We start from the raw sequence: 21,931 nt of genomic DNA on the forward strand, positions 1-21,931 counted from the left end.
AATACCTCAACAGACAGCTGGTACCACATAATAATAATAGCCTTTTAACTCAGATACATTTACATTGAACTACGTTTCTATTTCAGTCTTCTTTTAGGTACGTATCTGTGTTCCCTTTATTGGCAAATGCCTCCTCTAAATCCCGCCATTCCTCTCTCCACTGTGCCACTCTCTGCCATATACCACATGCTGCTTCTTTAATGTGGCCTATCCAGCTTCTAAGTTGCCACCCTCTTTTTCGTTTGCTGTACCTTGGACACCAGTTTAGTACTTTTTTGCTCCACTTCTCTATTCCTCTTGCCATGTACCCCACCCATTTCTACATAAGTTTATTTATATGTATTGCAACATGTTACCTTAGTTATTTTTCTTAAAGCTTTATTCTTGACTTTGTCTATTCTTTTCATCCCGTACATCGTGGTAGTCTTAAAAAACGGTCCGTTTTAGTTGACGGACATCGAGGTGTTCTGGTTCGAAAAAGATGTATTTTTAAAGTGTTTGAGGATATTTTAAATTTTGTACCCTGACCGTTAAGATCGCGTCATGGTGTGTGCTACCACTTATAATTTCCGTATACTTAGGCGAGTTAATATTTGCTGAACCATTTAGAATTAGTTTTGCACGTTGACTTAAATTACCACCTACATTTGACCTACCACTGTGCTTCCAAATTATCCAGGTTACCAGCTAGGAAACATTAAAAAGTGATGTGTAAAATAAAATAAAATTAATCAAAATGTTTCTGGTTCACAGAGTTAAAAAAATAATTTTATAATAGGAATTTTATTTCCATAATTTTTTTTTTCTTTACACGCATATCTTCAATTTGAATAAATTCATACCTCTTCTTAAACGTTAATTAATCAAGAAAGCTTTTTATAAATTTGACGAATATTTAAATGATCCTAATCCTTGGGATTGATTTGCTCCAGTTCAAACAATTTGTATGACTCAAAACATAGCTATTAAAAATATGGGCGAAGTGTTTCTTGCCAATTCTTCTTACGCTTATTCTCTACGCCATGACTTGCGAACTGGTAGTAAATGTAAATTTAGAATCAATTTTACATATTTTCTATTGATGTCTCTAAGTCTAGCTATGAATTAAGTTTATTTTGCGTTCGAGGTGTAAATTTATAAAAAATAGAAACAGCAACCGTGCCCGGTTAACACGTTCAGTGGTCCTTTCAAACAATTAACTTTGCTCCTACTAAATGTTAACTTATCGAGCTTTGTTTGGTAATAACTATTTTATCAAATACCTGTTTGATAAAATTGAAATATGTACAGATACTATATAAAAATATTTTTATTTTATGTTTAAGACTTTATATACTGTAAGTAGGGTTATTGGACACTTTCTTATGTGAAATATCGTTTTAAGGAAATTAGGTTAGATTTAAATTACTTATTTAAATCTAACCTAATTAAAGATTAGGTTTCTTATAAGCTTTAGAGACCAGTTTTCCTTGTGGATTTAGCGTGCGGCTCTCATTCCTGAGTTCGTAGGCTCGATCCCCGGTTGTGCACCAACGGACTTTCTTTGTATGTGCGCATTTAACATTCGCTCGAACGTTGAAGAAAAATATCATGATACAATCGGAGAGCCTTAGACCCAAAATGTCGACGGCGTGTGTCAGGTACAGGAGGCTGATCACCTACTTGCCTATTAGATTATAAAACAGATTCTCTGAAACTGAAGCCCAGACCTAAATAGGTTATAGCGAACCTTGTTTGTTTCTTTTTATTTTATTAGTCTTAAGTAAGGCTAGATGTACGTAACGTAATGTTAAATTGTATCTATAGAAAGACTTTATAATTCATTTAATATCTATATATATTATAAGAATTTATATATATATACCAATGTTAGCTACCGCCCCGTAGGTTCAGGGATTACACTTGGACCAATTATCGTTATATATATCACTGAATAGATAGGTACCATATAACTCTTATAGAACAAACGAACAGAAGGCTCACCTGATTTTAAGTGCCCATGGACACTCTCCTTGGACCTTTTAAGAATTTGTGAATGTGTATTTTCTTTAATTCGATGGGAAGGTTTTAAGTTAATCACGTACATACAAACATACAGTGTTTTTCCGGTTTAAAAATATTTCTTTCTTTATCCTCTTGACGCATATGTACCTAAGAACCTGTAGACTTCAAGTAGCGTCTGAATTATTTTAATTCAGCTTTCGTGAGAACCGGAAAACGTGAGTACTTTAACTTTGGCGCCGGATGTGACGTACAATCAAGCGTGCTATCGACACCGAATTATTGTTTCAATTAAAGGTGATTGAACTTGGATGCATTTTTACTTTTATTTTTGATTTTGACTTACAGAAGTATGATTTTTGTGAACACAGTTAATAATTAATGAAACAACGTAAAATGTTTACTTAATTTTAATAGACACTTTAACTTATACTATGTTATTATTAAATAAGATAAGTTAAAAATAACGAAAAACAACAACTAATCTTGAAATATAATGACTTAATAGTAAAAGGAGTCCCTTTAGACAAGGTTTCGAAGCTACTGGCAGCGTTCCCCCTGTGAATAGCTAGACTTGTTCTTTGTCCGAGGTAGCTGCCAGCTCTTTGGTCTCCTGTGATGTCGACTAACCTTTTTGCTATTTCCTTAAAAAGACTTATAGCCCTAGGACCCCACGGACCAAGGGGTAATATTTCAAAATTCTATGTGGGTAGTGGGTACTGTATTACTTGTTCATAGTTAAAATATACATACATTATGTTACGTTAACATATACTTCAACATACACGAACCAATTCGATTTAGGAAGAAATGAGCTTGAGAGCCTGTTATATAAATCAAAGAACACTCAAGACTGTGCACGAATAGATCGTAAGAATACTATACCTATTCAAAATGTCGTGTAACATGCACAGAAAACTAATGACCTAGTATCTACTTATTAAAAATATATCAATTAATAAAATTTAAAATTAAATATACTTTACACCATTACTATTATGTATTATGTATCCATACACAGTTTGTGTAACGAAACATTGTATGTTTGAATTCTAGAATTACAAGAGATTTTTGCCGTTGCCTAAGCTCCCTTGAGGGTCTGAGCATCCGGATTATATCCGTTTAGGTTAGGAATTCTTATGCTATTAACACTTATTAACATCACTTACTCTAAATTTGAGCAGTGTTGGCCTAGTGACTCCAGCGTGTGACTCTCATCGCTGAAAGTCGTAGGTTTGATTCTCGGCTGTACACTAACGGACTGTGTAAGTGCGCATTTAACAGGAATGAACCGTGAAGGAAAACATCGTGAGGAAACCGGCTTGCCTTAGACCCGCGTATGTCACAGGAGGCTGATCCTATTAATACACATAGAATTCTGATTTTCAGACCTAAAATGGTTGTGGAGCCACTGATTTTTTTTTATTTACTCATTAAAACAGGTACGCTTTATAAATTACAACATAAATATCATTTTAAATATATTTAATTTACACAAGTAACAATATGGCGCCTCAATAATAATTTGTTTTGGCCAAATATTTTTCACTTTTCTGAGGTGATCAGTCTTCTGTGCCAGGCATTTTATTATAACTTCCATGCCTAATGTTTTCTATATAGTATGAATAAATTGCTCAAATAGAAAGAGAAAGTAATCTTAATAGCACTGAAAAATTAGAACCGCACATTTGTCCATCAGGGGCAAAGAAAGAGAACCACAGACCATAGACATTTCGAGCGTTTTTTTTTAAATTAGTCAATTGACATTATATAATGACGGATCATGCCGCTTTGGACTAAACACGCTATTGGCAGTCATGAAGACGTTCGATTTTCACAAATGGTAACCGGGTATTAACTATCTAAAAAGTCCAGCATGTTCAACACGTAATGTGAACACAATATGAAAAAAAAATAGCTATACACTGAAAGTACAGAAAGAGAAAATATTTATAAAGGACCCGTTTTTCAGGTCTTTAATAGTAGTAAAATACAAATAAAATACCATAAAACGTACTTCTAGCTGAACTGTACCAAAGTGAGAAACCAATAATTCTAAATTACGTCAGATATATATAAATATAGAAACAGCAGGTATGTGATATATTCAACGATTTTATCCGCCATGTTAATATTTGTATTGGTCAAATTTACTTACACGTAATAGGTGTCTGGATTTTTTACTAATCTAGACAAATAACTATTAATCATACGTATTGAATATGGTTTATGTGTATAAATAACTTCAAATTCTGGCAATCTGTAACATTTCAATGTCAACAACCTAGATAACGAATTAATTGTTTTATCTGTCATTATTTGAGACGTACATCTTATCAACATCGATAACAATGGAATATAATAAGTCACTAGCTGCATTCAACGCCCTTTTGAAGTACACCTGTATCCCGAGACGTACAAAAAACGTCCTTGGGACTATTGTTGTTACAAGGGTTTGCGCGCCAAGTGACTGCCAAAATCGGCGCACGCCGCGATGCGCGGGAAATGAAGCGTCAGTCGATCTCGGACAGTACGTAGGCGCGCACGCCACGCCGGCTTTTAGGTTAGAATTGGCGCGGTTTTACAGCCAGGTGCGCAACGCCCCCGTCTACCGCGCTCCCCGCTTACTACCTGACAGCTGTTTTCTCTCGGGAGATTAGTCAGATGTTCCTGTAACCAGTCGGAGCTCACCTGACGCGAAACCATGGCCGCGGGCGGACGCACACCTAAGCAAAGAAGATTTGAAATATCAGCTGTTATGGGAAGAACTACACCAAGAAGACGACGCGGGAGTTGCAAATGTCTATTTGGAGCACCCGACCGGGACGAAACTAAACGATTGATGGCGGAACAGTACGCAAGAGATAGGAAGCGTTTCATTAAACGGTTTAATTTTGATGTGGAAACTGACTGTGCGTATAAACCATCAAAGCTGGATTCGCCGGTTAAGTTCTGTGAGGATAAAGAAAGCCCTAGGACAGGTGTGGAGGCCTTGGCGTGTGTTGAGAATACTGAAGTGAGGGTATTGGGGTCACCGTCTAGAAGAAGTGCTGGAAGTTCGCCAAGAACGCCTCGGACACCGAAGACGCCCAGGGCTGCGAGGACACCACGCACGCCTAGGACTCCAGCATCTAGAAGACAGCTACAAATGACAGGTTAGTACTAATTTATAACCATTTGCTGTATAAATGTTTGCACGTTACTGTATTAAATTGAATTTTAAATGAGACCTCTTTATGCGCAAAATATATGATGTGTCGTGTAAAATGGCACAAAAATTATCTTGGATAACAATCAGATATAAAAACATTCTACAAAATAACATATGTATTCGACAAGACGCATGCGAAACCGGATTTTCCCATATTTTAATAAATGTAGGTTATGAATAAACACCTGCTATACAAATTAGCTGTACATAAATGACATTCTGTTCTATATTATTTGTCATAATTCAATCTAAACACTAATATATACTAATAGAAATGCTTACTATTATTAACAAGTTTCTTTGTTACGCGTAGTACAGAGGCTAAACCCTGGATAAAACTAGTATAAAAGGATAAGAAAGATTTCATTGTAAACGAAACTGCAAACACCTGTGTATGGTCATATTTTTTTGTCGACAATACGTTTTTCAATCAAACTTAAAAGTCTTTTTATGAAGGAAATAATATATAAAAAGGATCCGCTATTAAAATTTTATGAGTCCCAAATACATTCGTAATAAAATTAAAAACTTATTTATGGATTGCTAATCTTAATTTTGATGTACTGTCGTATAAGTTAAGAGTGATATGGGACGCATAACAATAAACTGTAGTCAATTTGACTACAATTATTACATAACAAAAGTACATTTCATGTGTACCTGTAACAATTGTTCAAACAAGTCGCCCGGTCTATGACCAGATTGTGATCAGAGAGCGAAGACCTCGGCTAGAGCCAGTTTCACAGTGAAATTTCCAAATAATGACGGCCACTGTGGAATGGATACTGTGATGATAAAACAGTAAGGGTGAGACTCAGACATAGCGCGAACTGTAACTCATATGTCAAAATCCAGTATAGTATATTTTTAACCGGGAATATTTTAGCGTTAAGCCTCGTTTCTAAATCTTACGTGAGGCATTTAGTCCGGTAATTATATTTATTTTATGTATAATTCCTTTTGTATATAGCACTTCACTATTTTTTTAATATTAGTGTATGACGTTTCTTTTTTATATTTTATTTTACTTGTCTTGGCGCTGTCAAATATCTCAAACTTTCTACAGAAAAATTGGTATGATAGCTGCTGTAACTAGTTTTAAGTTTGCTACATTATTAAGACGTCAAATTACTTATGTTTTGATATATAATAGTTTCCTATTTTGGAAATAGGATATCGAAGCAGCGAGTAAATTAAATTGATCTCGTATATCAATGTAAAATTGAAGCTAGAGACAACCTTATCTATTGAATCGCTCTAAATCTCTCAACTGGATGTGCCATTTCAACCCATGTCAAAGTCCTAGATAACCAAGAAATGTCATTAAATAAAAACTATCCTTCCTTAAAAAATATATGAATTAAATACACTAATTTCCAAACTTTATATTTGTGTAATTAATACAATATTTATTTTTGTGGCGTGTTGGTTTAGTCGCTTTAGCGTGCGACTCTCTGTGGACGTAGGTTCGATCCCCGGCTTTGCACTAATAGAATTTCTGTGTGCGCATTTAACAGTCGCTCGAACTGTGAATAAAAACATCGACAGGCTTGCCTTAGACCCACAAATTCGAGGACATGTGCCAGGCACAGGATTTGCGTATTAGATAGACAAATCTGCGTTGATTTTACAAAATATATTACTGTCAGGTCCTTGGTAGTAACTTATTTAATCCATATATTAATAACTTCCGAGGTCTATGCATACTAAAACCTGGTTTCTGAATCTCAGTAGAACTAAAGATGCTGGATAGTCAAACATGTATCAGTACGTATCAGGCAAAGGCTGTCATCTAACCAGAAAGTGCCTAAGTACCGACTCAATAAGATCTTACCATTGAAATTCGAACCATGACAGTCCAAATTTATGGTGTACAATGACCCCTTACGTCATCGAGAACCATAGCTTTCATTTGTATAGGATACAGTGGTGAAAAGTATATAACTATAGTATATTTAGTGAATGGTTCAACCGATAAAGTCAATAAGGTCCTATGTCGTATGGTGGAGAAATGCGGAAGAGTGGCGGAGGGCATCTCAATTTCATTCCACGTCATACCAGCTTCCTTCGCCGCTGGTTTGCTTTGGGCGGCCACGTTTCTTTTAGCTTTGAGGATTCCACTTGAGGGCTTGCGTTGATTTTCACCTTCGGCGTTTTAGAGACCTGTCAATTGGCATCTCATTGCAAAGTTTCCATAGCTGCAATGGCTGGACCGATTTTGGCTTATTTAGATCTTGAAATATAAAGTATGTAAAGTGTTGAAGAAAAACATGTTTTATATATAATCATGAAATAATATATGAATACGATGTTTTGCTGTCGAATATATTAGACAGATATATTGTTGTAATTTTGATTAACTATTACTGTATGAGTATTTATAATCTGTATTTAGTCATAATTCGGGAATCGTTTAGATTTACTATTAGATTTTTGAGAGTTCTGTACAAGACGTCCGTCGCAAATTATAAATATACTAGGAATGTATTAATTAAATGCAAAATACATTTTTGTTTTTTAAAGTAAAAAAGATTTGTTATTGTATTACAGCATATATTATTAAGCGCACGAGTGCTTCGAAATACGGATTCGCGTGAGATGAAGTCATGATAATTGCAATCGTGCAATCGTGTACTTAGCGTGAATGTTTGTCCATTGTATTCATAAAATTAAAATAGTTAGTCGATACCATAATGTATTTCTATATATATTTTGTTTTCGACACTTTTCGTTAACACGAAATTTACCCACTACAATCTTGTTTTATAGACTGTGTACTTTTTTGTTGCAGCTTGGAAAGCTCATGAACTTTTTATGTTAGATAAATATTATTAACGTCATTAGATTCATAGTACAGTGAACTATTTTATGTGTGGTTGATATGTAAGTACTTGTCTGAGAATTGTTTTAATGGAACAATATTAATTCCAAATTGTTTCGTACAAAATCAAGTAGGTATAGATCAGTTTTTATAAGAAACAATTTCCCTGAAAAAAAAATACCGAGTTAAGAGGCGTAAATATTTTTATATCCAGTATGAAAATTTGTACTTTACAGACAACCTCTGAAATACGCCGTTTCCATCTGATAAAATTCTGTTGATATGTCTTATCAAGCACTTGTTATCATTGCAAGCATTCCTCGGTTTGCATCAAATATTTATTTAATTTATCAAAATTTGACCTCAATTTGATCCAGACATCATGTCGACAAGTATCCAATATTAAAAAAAATCTGTGTTTTTAAAATATTTAATTCAAAATAATGACTTTTTACATTTCAATGTTATAGTGTAGAATTCAAAATACTTTCTACTTTGCGTAGTTTGAGAGTAAAACCTATTAGATTGGGACAGTCCGAAATTATAGCGCTATATCTTGGCTTAGACCCTGAGTCACAGTACTAATCTGTTTTTTTTTAAATTTTAAATTTTTACAGATAATTTGCCTGGTTAGATTGTCCCATATAGATAGTTCTTTGTTTTTTACGTCTTGCAGCTCCTAGCATCAGCATCTCTAGGAGAATTGTTTTTAGGAGTCATAGCTGACACCTAATTGAATCTCATCATCTCATCATCTTAAGGCCAAATGACACGTGACCTATGATATAACTATCCAATTAAACACAAACTTTTAATGTTGTATTCATCAACATCTCATTAGTTTCGCGTTCAAGATCTTTCAGCCCTTGAGACTTAAATGTTAGTGTCAGTTTCTTCTTAATTTTAGGTTCATCACTCATACTTTAAGAATAAATCCCATACATTAACCTATTACTCCACAAATATATCTTGATAATTAGTACGTATAACGTTTTATATGGTAGCTTTTACCATTCATAATTTCCTTAAATTCAAAACGACGAACAAAACCTGTATTCGTGATAGTGCATTGATTTCTCGAGTAAATATTTGATATTGATAATGTCATATAGGACATATTAAGTGTTGGGTGTGGTCGATTGCAACACTTTGCAATATTTGAAATACGAATTTGGAATTTGAGTACCAATTCTTAATAGCGTGAGCATCCAAGTGGGGTACCACATATCATCAGGTTACACCGTTTGTGTAAATTGTATTACGATAATTAAATTTTCTTGACTTCATTTTAAATTCAATAAGGTAACATTTGTGTATGTATTCCAATACTTTTTGACATACGGGATTCACATTTAAGTTTAGTTAAAACCTAGCACTGAATTTGAATATAAGGTTGACAAAGTAAATACTGTATTTTATTCCTCATTATTAGTTTCGCTATTTTCGCTATTTATATATATATTTTAAGTTCATTGCGTCAGGAGTTTATTGAGCTTGTGAACAAGTACACCGATTGCTTACTAGTTAATTACAGTAAAAAGTTAGTTCGTCATCCTAACATTACATCATAGTTTAGCTATAACTGGCTTTGTACTTACAAAAACTTGAAGTTAATATCACATTTCATACGCTTTCAACTGAACCTTATTTGTTTACTTATTCTAAATTATATATGCTCCAGGATTTGTAGCTCGTAAAATTACAGCAATTTTTGTATTTAGTTTCGCAATAACGTTTTCCCGCTTTGTTTCCCAACTATACGAGAACAATAAAAAGCCTTTCTAATCAACAGCTATATAATATAATGTTTATTAATGCTGAATGAGTATCGCAATACAGCGAGGACATGCAGCCAGCGTTAAAGGTACACTGCCACAGGGACCAAACTTTTTAAATATGTTTTAATTTTCATTTTATTAATTGAAGTGAAACTTATTTATCGGCGTTGTAAAAAAAATACCGTCATTTTTTTCGGTCACACGTCACATTATTTCGTTACGCGTCATCTTTCTTTGTCCCTACCACGTTTGATTCAACAAAAATATATAATAACGATAGCAATGATAGTAATAACTCTATTACAATTAATGAAATTCTCTAATAATCTTAGTAGTAATAAGGTTAAATGAAATAATTGTATTATTTGCATTCATGTCTGTGATAATAAAAGCCTTTTGTTAAACTTTATCTAATTTAACTTTATTTAACCAATTTCTGTAACGTTGCATATAGTAAATCATTTTTCGAAAAATAAGGTCATGAAGAAGTTTCACTTCTTACGTGAGTACACTAGTACACGCACACGTTTTTTTATTAACAATTTTTATTATTACTACGTAGGTTATGGAAATTATAATTAATAAAATTAATTAATTGTTAATTATTAAAATGTTCTACCTAGAACATAAAGTGAAATACAATAACATTGTACAGTATTATAGGACTGAGGTTTAAGTGTAATTTTTTTTACAGTAAACAGTAAAAGCTACAAGTACCAAAGGCACACTGAGGGAATCTTGGTACCTGAAGGGCCACACAGTACAAATTCCTTTACTTAAGAGTTAATATGCGCGAGTATTCCTGGGAATGATTCGATATATATCAGTATTAGTATATAACATTAACTATTATAACGGAATTAAAAAATTGAATAAATGAAAAATTATCTTTCGTGTTTTGCAATGAATATTTACATTTTCGGACAAGTATGAACAAGTAACTACAACCTAATGTATGACCGCATCTCATGAGTCACCTAAATCGAACCCACTGACTCATCAAATCTTAGTTAAGGTATTTGAAAACATCGAAACTAAATACATCTTTTTGTCTTACCTACGATATTTATTCAAAATATATCCTTGAAAGGTTTGAATTGAAGTGTTTCGATGCGTAACGAACCGGGACCCGTGACGGTGGGAAGCGGGCTATAACCGTGGTCTATGGGAGAATAATGGTCTGCTCTCATTGGTTGAAATTTCTCGCTTCATGTGTTTTACGTTAGTTTAAACTTTTGAAACATCACTTTTGGCTGAGGCAGACCTGCAGAGGCCTCATTTTCGTTTCGACCAGAGACTTACCATTGAGAATATATGTTTCATATATTTTTTAAATTCAGAGGACATTTAGGGATAATTGGATGTACACCTTAACTACTAAGCTAAAGACTAAGAATTGTCTTTGAAGTGAGATGCATCTGTCAGCAGGACTATTGAGAATTTTTTTTTGAGAAGCGTTTTTGACGTTCGCGTGTCATACTCCATACTCAAGGCTAAGTCTTGACTCTGAGTTTCGTTAGGTACACTCACTATAGATCGCATCGCAACAAATAGAAGATTACATTGTTTAACATGGATTTAACTGGAGCTAACGACTGACGGCACAAGACGATGATTTTTGAAGTCGGTTTATGGTCGGTAAGGTTTGTTCGAAAACCTCAACCTTTTTGGGCTAGAAAAAAATTACTCATTCGAAATTCAAAATGAATCGCGTTCGAAGCTAGCGGTTAATTCAATTTCGTGAGCACGAAACGGACCTTGCACAGGAATTCACGAAAAAACTCAAAGAATTTCATCGCGTGTAAATTATTATTAGTGGCGTGTCATTTCTGTGTACTCATAAATCAGTTTTTCAAAAGTTGTTAAAGAAACGCAGCCAATTTATATATGAATTAACATTAAACACATGGAACAGCGACTCCCGCCTGTGAATTAATACAGTCAAAATCTGTTATTACGACATCGAAGGGACTACGCATATCTGGTCGTAAAAACCAATAGTAGTAACAGCTGCTGACGTTGTTATTCAGTATCTAATTCATAGAATTCAGCCGGGACCTTTGATTTTGGTCACTATGACTGATATAGTTCCAAACGATGTCGTGGTAAACGGACTGTATGTATTAAGAAAAAACTTTTTGAACGGATTAAAGCTATGTATTATTATTAAAAACTTACCATTATTTACATAATTCTAAATTCATAATTCAAAAAAACAAGTTTGCTGACTAATACCAACAAAACCAATCCCGATTTGTTGCTAACTAAACCTACATATGAATATGATCTGAAATAAATAAGTTTTTATCATTATTGGATTCTTATGCAATTACACTAATGAAGGATTTTATATTTTTAGACGACGTTTCCAAAGTCCTATCAACCATTATAAATTAACCAAAGACCAACGTTTTCGAAGCTTCTACATTCTAAAATTCCACCCCTATCACCTCGACGTCCGTCGTTCCACAACTGAGCGTTTTTTAAGGCAGTACGCCGCAGTACGCCGCGCACCACCACTATGTGGAACCAGCTGCCCACTGAAGTATTTCCGAAACAATCCAATTAGGGTCCTTAAATAGTGTACTAATTCTTAAGAGGCTGACAACGCACTTGCAATTCTGGTAATGTGTAATAAGCGGCGGTATCACTTAACATCAAGTGATCCTGCCCGTTTGCCTTTTGTTAGGTTAAAGAAAATTCTTGGTCATTACAGAGAACTTACCAAATGCTAAACTTTTACAACCAAACTGTTTACAGTACAAGTGTAAAATGAATTATGTAATTCTAGTATATCTAACTCCATCTGTTGGAGGTTTATGGAAACCTGTTGAATAAATATAAAAATTAATAAAAAAATTAAATTATTATACTGTTTCACTGCTTTATGCTTGAGTAACATAGACTTATTAGGAAATAATTGTTCGCGGTCCAAAATTAATAGACCTATAATAAAAATTCTTTGACTAGTCTCGCTAGATTATCCTTAATGACGCTATAGTGTTTATATTATAAAACAAATGTCTAACCAGGCTTCTAGTTCATAAAGAATTTTAAATCTAATAATATCGTATATTTCGTCAATAAGATATTTTTTTTTCCAAAAAGATATTTACAAACTTATATGTATTAATAGTGAAAATGGAAAATCGTTTACGAGTACGTATTGTTTTCCACTATCGGGAAAAGGAAGGCTGTGTCGGTCAATGCACTCATTTTCTTTTCCTATATGTTTTAATTATACGACTTTACGGCTAACTTTAACTCCTATGTTTGTTTAGTGTAGTTGTCTTAAACGAAGAAATAAAGTTATCCGGCCGATGGGATTTCGGGCACAATTTTATGTCCGTTCTATATCTCATAAAACAAAAGCAATCCATTGGCGCTACAACCTTTTTATGTCTGGGCGTCATATTTCGGTATCTGTTTCATGATCATATGTTATTCAAATAGGCAAGAAGGTGATCAGCCTTCTGTGCCTGACGCACGCCGTTTTTTGGGTCTTAAGGCAAGCCGGTTTCCTCACGTTGATTTCCTTCACCGTTCGAGCGTATATTAAATGCGCACATTGATAGTGCATAGCCGGGGATCGAAACTACGACCTCAGGGACGAAATCACACTGAAGCCACTAGGCCAACACTGCAATTTGATTTTAGTGAATTTAATAAAAAAAATAACTAAAAAATTACATTAACATAACGACTGGAAAAAAGCTAGCATAATAATGTAATGATTTATTCTGTGTAATGTTTAAGTGGGCGACTTCAAATAGTCGTATAAACTTATATTAAAAGTTTATTGTCGATTTGGTACACAACACACACATACTACAACATTTAATAACAAACGACATTCGTGGTCGTTTACTGCTATTACGACCGTGAGTATACATTACTTTATAATTACTTTGTTTAAATACTTAAAGGATTTGGACATTAAACATTTATCAAACGAAACAACAAACATCCTTAATCTGCAAATGGATATGTTTATATATTCATCTATTTTAACATTCTGAGAACATTACATCTCCACTGAGACACACATATTAATTGTTAAACAGCTAAGCTTAAAAGTATAAAATCGCAGTGTTTACTATCCTCGTACCGTTAGAGTGAACGACCTCAGAGCATACCCGCTCCGAATTGTCATAATATGTTAAACAGGACGGATTTAAATGGAAAGATTAAAGCCTCTTTACATCTTTAATGGCGACGAAAATGCATTTTTTCTAACCATAGATAACTCGAGTTTCAGAAAAGAGACCAGCTCGAACTATGACTCCTGTCTGCCTTGTACTCGTGATCTGGGTTGTATACTTATGTATGCGTCCAGCGACCCCACAGTACATTTCTGATGTCTTTAAGTAGTGTCTATGTATATAGGACATAGTTATATAACACACGTTTATACTTTAGTACAGACGTGGTATTTGTACTCAATGCCTTTCCATCATTCTTATGAAGGATCGTATGTCTAAAAAGTTTATATATAAAGTTAAGAGCAGTGTTGCCCTAGGGGCTTCAGCGTGCGACTCTCATGGGGATGTAGGTTCGATCTCCAGCTATGCACCAATGTACTTTCTTTCTATGTGCGCATTTAACATTGCTCTAACAGCAAAGGAAAACATCGTGTGGAAACCGACATGTCTTGTACCCAAAAAGTCGACACCGTGTGTCAAGCAGAGAGATTCTGAAGGCGTTTTTGGCGCCGTACAACTTCCTCCAGTCTCCCGTCTTCGGCCTCTGCGACTGTGTAATGGCCTTTACTTGATCGGTCCAGCGAGTAGGGGTTTGGTCCCGAGGTACAAGTCAAAAAATCTCAGGATGCGTTAGAAACAGAGTCGAAAGGCGTTTTTTTTACTTGTAACTGTATTAGTATGGACTATAAATAAGCTATAGTTATCCTTGGTGGGTTTTGGGGTTATAAGTTTTTACCGGACACAGACGCCTAACCTACAAAAGTTTTTGAATCTGAAATTATTAGTTTCATTATGTTGAATATGATTCGCATAAAAATAAGTAAAAAACAGAACGCTTGTGTTTTTTTCTGTTTTTAAGTCATGTAGCACCTAAAACAATGCTTATCAATAATGAATTAATGATTATTACAACATCAATAGGGTTGCCTCATACGACTTAGCTTATTTTTGTAATTATCATAAAAATAATAATGTTAGTTATATGTTCTGCAGAACTACCTACATTATAGTATAACTACAATATATATATATATATATATATATATATAACTACATGAGAGAAAATCCATAAATGTAAAAAAAAAATGATATTGCGAGTTATATGTTCTGCAGAACTACCTACATTATATATAACAACATTATAGAAAACCCCTAAATATATAAAAATTATGAGAATGCGAGTTATATATTATGCAGAACTACCTACATTATAGTATAACTACATTATAGAAAATCCATAAATGTAAAAAAAAATGATATTGCGAGTTATATGTTCTGCAGAACTACCTACATTATATATAACAACATTATAGAAAACCCCTAAATATATAAAATTATGAGAATGCGAGTTGTATATTATGCAGAACTACCTACATTATAGTATAACTACATTATAGAAAATCCATAAATGTATAAATTAGTGAAAATGTAAGTTCTGGACCTTAATTAAGTTTATATCTAGAAAATCAATTTTCGATATACATAGGATATGTTCAAGATAAGAAAAAAGCTTTGGGCAGTGTCAAATGCAAATAAAAGTATGTTTTGACCACTTAATTGATTGTGTCGAGATAAATATATATATATATTACAATATATATATATATATATATATATATATATTTCTTTATTTATCGTGATCCCATACAAATCAAAACCAGAAATACCTCGCGGGTCAGGCTGTGGGACAAAAAATATTTTGGGAGCCCTGTATAGGATTTATTGTTGAATGCATTTTTAAATTTACATATCTTAAATGGCAAATAATTTAAATATTTCAAAATCCCAAAACGCAATACCATAAAATTGGCTCTGGTTAATTCTGGTTAAAAGAAAAAGTTTAAGAATAAACCGGTCAATGAGATTTTTTTTTTAACCTGGGTTTGTTATCAAAGGTGTGCAAATGTTATTTTTATTAACCGCGAACATTGTGTCGCATTAATATGATTTTTTAACTTATTTTAGTAGACTACCAACATGTTGCTATGCTACCCTATAGAAACTGTTCGCTTTTTCGGAATAAAAACCTTAGTACTTAATAAAATTATTTTTTTTCTCTACGTAATAAGCTTCCTTGGAGTTCAAGGAATAGAAAAAAATACTCAAATCGGTCCAGACGTGTTCGAATTTTGCGCTCAGTAACATATTCACATATTAACAATTCACTGTTATTTATATAGATTTCCAATATAATAATCGCATGGTAATAATAGATTTTTGCTCAAATCTTTTAATAGAAATAAACATAAAATTGGTATGGCGTTATAAACATGACAGGAAAATTAGGTAAAATATCTAAATATAAATACGGTTTTAACAATATATTTAATAACGTATTCGAAAAATGCGTAGAGCAGTGTTGGCCTAGTGGCTTCAGCGTGCGACTCTTATGCCTGAGGACGTAGGTTCGATCTCCAGCTGTGCACCAATGTACTTTCTTTCTATGTGCGCATTTAATATTGCTCTAACGACAAAGGAAAACATCGTGAGAAACCGACATGTCTTGTACCCAAAAAGTCGACGCCTTGGGTCAAGCACAGTTGATACTGATCACCTACTTGCCTATAAAATTAAAAAATGATCATCAAATATATTCACAAATCTGAGGCCAAGTCCTAAAGAGATTGTAACTGAGGCGAACTCATAATGAAAAAAAAATTGGGCTTCAGATTATTGTATCTCTTACGTGATAAACTAATATTAATAGATAAAATGCAAAAACTGCCATGTGCCAAAAATCTACGTGTGTCAGGACGCTGCTCACCTACTTGCCTATTAGATAGAAAAATGATCATGAAACATACATAGATCTGAGGCCCAGACCTAAGACGATTTGTGAGCCCCATGTAATTACTTTAACAGTTAAATACAAGTAATTGAAGTTTTATGATCAAATACTTAAACCATATGATTATTTCGCAGAAGGTATGTTATAACCTGTGGTATTATTGATTACTTCAATTGTTATAATTGTTCGTGGAATTTTTGATTAGAATTTTTTCGTTACATACTTGATTAATGCCGTAATTTTTTCAAACACGCCTATACAGAGATAATTATATAGATTAATTAGAAATTATTATTATTGGTATATTCAGGGCCAATCATCATTTGCCTTACATATTACTTCTAGTAGAACGCTGTTTGTATATGTTCAACCATAGGTCAGCTCCGGAAGATCGACTTGTCACCTACTAAATGCCGAGCTCGGGAGTGCATTGCCGGCCTTTTAAGAATTCGCAAAAAAATACATAATTAGGTTAAATTTAATGAAGCCAGTCGTCTTGAATTAATGACCATGCAAGCACAGGGATCGTCTTACAAAGGCGATGAAATGACTATTATAGATTAGGTACTGACTTCCAAAAAAGCCTTATCATATTAAAATGAAGATAACTTTGTACCCGTGTATAAAAAAAATATTGTCGCTTAATACATTTATTTCTCATAAACAATCATTTTAAAGTTGATTTTTCTCGAGAACTTTTTTTTAAGAGTTGCCGACTTATTTTGTCAGCTATCATCAATTTATCGTGAAAATATTTAAAAGAGTTTTGTTGTAGTCAATGTTTACGGGTCACTTGCAAAGCAGTTAGTTGTTAAATAGTTCGGAAAACACATTTATAGAATAAAATAAATCAGTGACAATCTTTTTAGGTCTGGGCCTCAGATTTTTATGTCTGTTTAATGATTATTTGTCAATCTAATAGACAAGTAGGTAATATTGCTGCTGTCGTCTGTTTTTGGCCAAAGGCAAACCAGCTGCCTTCCTTCACCTTCACATAGAAAAAAAGTCCGTGGGTGCACAGCCAGGGACGAAGCTACGACCTGTTTTGTGTGCACTAAAGTAAAAAACAAACAGATTTTTGTATCATTTGTCAATCTAATAGTCAAGTAGATTGACACACGCCGTCGACTTTTTGGGTCTAAGGCAAGCCGGTCACCTCCGAAATTTTCCTTTACCGTTTGAGCAAACGGTAGAAGCGGACAAAGCCAGAAAGTTAAAAGTATTGAACCTACGACATCGAGGATGAGAATCGCACGCAAAATCCACTTGGCAACACTGCTCATATTGGGAATTAAATTTTAAAACGTATTTCTAATACAGGGTAGAGGTCCAACATTTCCATATGAAAACTAGTAAGCACAACAAATATATTTTTTTCTCAGAAAGCTCAACAATTTACTTTTACTACAAAAAGCAACAATTTAAATTTCTTTAAAACCATAACTTACAATCGGTAAATGGTGTAAAAACATATCCCATTGTCGAAAGAAAAAAAACCTCTCCGCGTAACTCAGGTAGCGGGCTCAATAAATACAACCTTTTTTTAATATGTCAGGCGATCGTGGAACTGGTTATCGACTCGCTCCGTTGCTTAGATTTTTAATTAAATGCGACTGCAATGATTTAGTATACGTTTTAATCGAACATTGACTTATAAACTTGATAGAAAAGATATTCCTCGGTCAACGAATAAGTATTTCGATACCGTGAGTAAAGGCTGCCTAAAAGTGCTGTAAATACTTTATTAAAGATAAAATTAGCTGTAGTATGTCACAACGAACAGAACTTCAACTTATACTGTTTTAAGTCGGGAACTAGTCCTTTAAAATCTTGAATTACGGAATCTATAAGGAAATTGTATTACGATAATCCTACTCAAATATCAGAGGTTTTGTTAGATTTCACACGCATTACAAAGTGTTAGCTAAAGAAATCTTATCTAAGATCGCAGGATTTGATTTCACTTTATTGTTATGCATTGTGGAATTTATAAGAAATTATTGTATATTTATATTACTACAATACGTTTAAATTTGAACAATTACAATACAATGTAATATTTTTTCCTACAAATAAAATAAAATTTTGCCTATAATATAACAATCTGTATTTATGTACACTTCATTATCGTAAACATACATATAAAAAAACAGGTCAATTAAGTTATTAGGCAACGGCCTTATTAATAGCAATTACTTCCAGGCAAAAATAAAAACAAGAAGTATAAAAGAATTAACAATTTTTTTTATATGTAACACTACAAATAATAACTAAAATCGAATAAAATAATAATATTAATAAAAATATAAAAAAACTAATCTTAAGGTTAATTAAGTCGTAATTATTATATGTAATTACTTAATTACGAGGCAGAAGAGAAATGTTTAAAAAATGTTAATGTTTAATAAATTTTAAGACTGAGTCTGATATCAAGAGGCATGGAGATCCAAAGTAGGACATGCAGTTAATTAAAATTATCTACCTTTATTGTTAATTTGCAATAAATAAATGAAAAAAAAAATCTGGCACTACAATTTTCATCTCTCAATCAAATTATAATAAACTCATTTATCCATATTGGTATCCAAATTAAAACAAGAAGGACTGTCAAGAAATTCTTTGCCAATTTTGTGCCAACCTTGTACCAGGAAATTGTGTGTTCACATGACGTATTGAAGCAAAATGTCATAATAAAAGAAACGCACTTTTCTGCGTCTTTAAACGTTAAACTTAAAGTAATTTTAACTTTAAATAAAATTGGTTTATTTATTATAAGTATGCATTACAATTTGAGATTTGGGAACCCTTTTAAGTACAAAAACCTGTGTTAGTGATCCCAGCTCTCCATAAACAACTTCATACTAGTGTTATAGGTACAATGCCATAGGGACCAAACCTTTTAAATGTGTTTTAATTCTCCTTTTATTAATTTATTGTTAAGAAAATTTTAAATATTGTATATTTGATTGTTATGATAAATAAAGATATACTTAATGCCATAACAAACTTAATATTTTTAAGAGGTCATAAACACCTTACGTAAACTTTGTTTTAATTAACTACAGTTGAAAAACAAGATGATGTTCGAATATGCTAATGCCTATAATAAATTTCAATAGTCCAATGACTCCTAAATGCACATTTACTGCCAGGAGACAGATCATTAAAATATAAATTATGTAACACTACTGACTCCACAACGGAACCAGCTACCCAGTGAAGTATTTCCGAACCAATTCGACCTAGGGTCCTTCAAGAAAAGAGCGTACCAATTCTTGAAAGGCCGGCCACGTACTTGCGAACCTCCTGGCAATGTGAGTGTCCATGGGCGGCGGAATACTTAATATCAGATGAGCTTCCTGCCCGTTTGCCCAACAAACAACCCTTTATGGGTTTTGGCCTTAATTTCTTTGTTGCATTTGTATTCATAGGCAAGAGCCTAAGTAATCAGTCATCTATGCCGGAGACAGGTCAAGTTTCGCAGTATGAGCACTTGCACTAATAGAACATTATGATTTTATTAAATTATTCTGTAAAATAAAGAAAAAATAATTAATAAAAAAAAATTACAGAGGCAATCCAAGCAAAGTCCTTTTGTTAGATTTGGCAATATTTAATAATAATAATAATCGTTTATTTGCCAAGATAGAGGTACAGTGGTTAGATCGATCAATTACAAATATCCGCACAATCAGCCATATATAAATAGGCATGCAAATGTCATATACATTTTTACTATGTCTTATTAAGAACAAAAATAATGTCAAGGTTAAATTATTTACAATCGGTGTTTAATCTATGGTCCATATACTCGCCAACGCTATAAAGGCACTTTGCCTTTATAAATTTAATCACTATCCCCTTGAAAAAAATACATGGCAGTGATCTATAACTTCTAGGAATGTGATTAAACAGTTTTATAGCATGCATTTAATTTGTTTATTGGCATCTAGGCTTAATAAAAATTGTATGTATAACTATTGTATAAGTTTTTACCCCTTTAAATAAATGTACCTCCCAAAAACCCCCCAGGACATCTTGACTCCACCTAAACTTGGGAAGAAAACCCACTAGTTCACTATCACTATACCTGTATCACTGGCTGTGCGATCTTATGTTCGATGTTTATTCAATGTACGAAAGTTTTTAAAATTCATAACTACCATTTGTTGTCGTTCTCAGGACAAATTTAAATATTTTTTTTGTCTTTTCAGATTACTGGACGTTAAGAAAACACGCTGACCCGGCATCGGATAAGGAGAATTAGCTGAAATTGTTATTACCTTAAATTATTCAAGAGAAATATATATAATGGATATATATCGTACTGGACTAACTTTTTCATACATTTCTTACACGATGTACGGAGGATTGTCTAGTACAAATAGAAATTGTATTATAATCGTAGATTAACGCCCGTATATTTAAAACTAGTTGTAATTATTACACGTCGTACATCATCATATTATCTGATAGTCACGATACATTTTTAGAATACTTAAGCAGCGCTCCGTGGGTGTATTTTAAACTAAACTACAAACACGGTTCCTTTGCATAACAATGTGCTATTTGACAAGATATTAAAACCCTATAAAGTGTTTTTTATTTGACTTGAAAAAATTAATTATCAGTAATTTAAAAACCCGCCAAAACGCTTATCTAGACAAGACGGCGTCCCACCAGTCCCTATGACATTCCAAGCAAAACGTAAACAAACTATCATTCTTAAATTAAACAATATGGCATTAGGATTAATAAGACGAAGACATTATAAGCTGGCATAACATAGCATCGTTGATTCGACTAATCTGTCAGTTTTGTGTCACGTGTCTGACGTTTAAAAATCAATGTTTTTTAATTTTGTACAGATTACATACAATACTTTATAATTGAAACTGTCAAATAACCAATTCATAGCATTTTGTTAATGTTTTTACAGAAGTATACCGAACATATGTAAAGTCTGCGTTTGTAAGTGTACTTATAGAATACGGGCGAAATAGTATTGTAGAAATTAACTTTATTGGCAAAATTATCGAATTAAAATTATCAAATTAACGTAGTTTTAGCGAAATAGGTTTTATTGTATATTCAATTGATCTCTTACAGCTTACAGCTATTAACTTCTTT

General features: G+C 33.2%; 1 long non-coding RNA gene across 1 annotated transcript; it reads right to left on the minus strand.

Moving 5' to 3' along the window:
- Positions 1-11,617: 11,617 nt before the first annotated feature.
- On the minus strand, positions 11,618-18,344 carry LOC123712344. Its single transcript, XR_006754078.1, has 3 exons — positions 18,250-18,344; positions 12,537-12,638; positions 11,618-12,098 (listed from the first exon to the last, which is right to left on the minus strand). It is a non-coding gene; the product is annotated as an uncharacterized LOC123712344 (long non-coding RNA).
- Positions 18,345-21,931: the final 3,587 nt, after the last annotated feature.

The sequence above is a fragment of the Pieris brassicae genome, chromosome 7 (genome assembly GCF_905147105.1).
Source record: "Pieris brassicae chromosome 7, ilPieBrab1.1, whole genome shotgun sequence".
Taxonomy (NCBI): domain Eukaryota; kingdom Metazoa; phylum Arthropoda; class Insecta; order Lepidoptera; family Pieridae; genus Pieris; species Pieris brassicae.